General features: G+C 38.9%; 1 non-coding gene across 1 annotated transcript; it reads right to left on the reverse strand.

Moving 5' to 3' along the window:
• Positions 1–446: 446 nt before the first annotated feature.
• LOC128284514 (small nucleolar RNA R71) lies at positions 447–553 on the reverse strand. Its single transcript, XR_008274939.1, has one exon. It is a non-coding gene; the product is annotated as a small nucleolar RNA R71 (small nucleolar RNA).
• Between the last annotated feature and the right edge of the window lie 1,667 nt (positions 554–2,220).

Consider the following 2,220-nt stretch of genomic DNA (forward strand, 5'->3'; position numbering starts at 1 on the left):
AAATCACAACCGAGGAGATGGATGAAAACCAAAAAAATCCGCTACCTCCTACAATTGCTGTGAATCAAAATCCTGCTTCCCGCACTATGTATGATTATGCTAAACCTAATTTAACAGGAACTGAGTCAAGTATAGTTAGACCTGCTATTGCTGCAAATAATTTTGAACTGAAACCTAACACAATTCAAATGATACATCAGTTTGTTCAGTTTGATGGTTTGCAAGACGAGGATCCCAACGCTCACTTGGGAAATTTCCTAGAATTTTGTGATACCTTTAAAATTAATGGCGTTTCTGATGACGCTATTCGCCTTTGGTTTTTTCTCTTTTCGTTAAGGAATAAGGCTAAACAATGGTTGAAGTCGTTACCACGAGGGTCAATCACTGCTTGGGAACAAATGATCGAAATTTTTTTATTAAAATATTTTCCACAGGCTAAAACAACCAAATTACGTAATGATATATCTTCTTCTGTGCAGATGGATTTAGAAACACTCTACGATGCATGAGAGAGATTCAAGGACCTTTTGAGAAGGTGACCTCGCCATGGGTTATCGTTTTGGCTACAGGGTCAAACGTTCCATAATGGCCTGAATCCTTCGACTCGGCAGATGATTGATGCAGCTGCTGGAGGAACTATCAATAATAAGACACCTGAGGCAGCTTACTAATTTATTGAGGAGATGTCACTGAATAACTATCAGTGGCAAGTTATGAGAACAAAGCCGACAAAAGCAGCCGGTGTTTTCAACCTTTATGCGGTTACTATGCTATCTAACCAAGTAGAACTCTTAAATAAAAAGATTGACGATTTTTTTGGTTCTACTCAGGTACATCCAGTGATGAGGTACGATTCGAATAGAGGAGGAGCATCCACAGAATATCAACCCTTTAACCCTATCATCGAGGAGGAACAAGTCCAATATATGGGTAACAATAACTCTAGATCCCAAAATAACCCATATAGTAACATTTATAATGCAAGTTGGAGGAACCATCCCAATTTCTCGTGGGGCGGTCAAGGAAATCAAAGGCCACAACATCCTCCGGGTTTTCAACAACCACCTTACCAGCAAGAAAAGAAGCCGAACCTTGAGGAGATGCTAACCAAATATATCTCGGTGTTAGAAACTCGTTTTCAGAATACTGAGACAGCACTCAAAAATAAAAAAGTATCAATCCAGGGGCTCGAAACTCAGATTGGATAGCTCGCTAAGTTAATTCCGAACGACCACAAGGTAGCCTACCAAGCAATACTGAATCTAACCCAAGGGAGCAACTCAATGCGATTTCCATTCAAGATGAGGAAGGGTTAGTTGTAAAACTAAGGCCAGAAATGATGGTAAGCAAAGGTAAGAATGAAGTCGGCCAAAATGACCCAAAGCCAGTAAGTACAGAATATAAACCTCGTGTGCCATACCCCAATGCGACAAGGAAAGACTGCTCAGACGAAAAATTTGGTAAATTCCTTAAACTCTTAAAAAAATTACATATTAACTTACCGTTTATTGAAGCTCCATCGCAGATGCCAAACGTAATGAAAGTTTTAAAGGAGCTTTTAGCAAATAAGCGACAGTTAGACGAGACTTCGCATGTGAAGCTAAACGCAGTTTGCTCAGCTATTCTAAAAAATAAACTACCCAACAAATTGAAAGATCCAGGGAGTTTTACAATTCCTTGTTTAATTGGTGGTTTAGATGTTAATAATGCATTAGCTGATTTAGGGGCTAGTATTATCGTCATGCCTTACAAAATGTTTAAACAACTAGGTCTTGGGAAACCCAAACAGACTAGGATGAGCATTCAATTAGTAGATAAAACTATAAGATTTCCTAGGGGTATTATTAAAGATGTGCTAGTTAAAATCAATTTATATTTCCCGTTGACTTCGTTGCTCTAGACATAGAGGAGGATAGCAACACTCCTTTGATTTTAGGAAGGCCCTTTTTAGCAACTGATAGAACGATTATTGATGTTGGCATAGGTGAGCTCACACTTCATGCGGGAGACGAAACGATCACCCTTCAAGCTCGCAATTCCGATAACACATCGAAAATTGAAGGTGATTGTCTGAGCCATTCTACTAAAACAGACAATATAGTGCAACCTAGTTTGCAGAAAATGAGTTTTAAGGAAGTACATGAGCCATTTTCAAGAAATAGTAGAGAACTTATTCATGAAGAATGAAGGCAACAAATCGAGGAGCTAGATGAATGGCGG

The sequence above is a fragment of the Gossypium arboreum genome, chromosome 11, assembly GCF_025698485.1.
Source record: "Gossypium arboreum isolate Shixiya-1 chromosome 11, ASM2569848v2, whole genome shotgun sequence".
Taxonomy (NCBI): Eukaryota; Viridiplantae; Streptophyta; class Magnoliopsida; order Malvales; family Malvaceae; genus Gossypium; species Gossypium arboreum.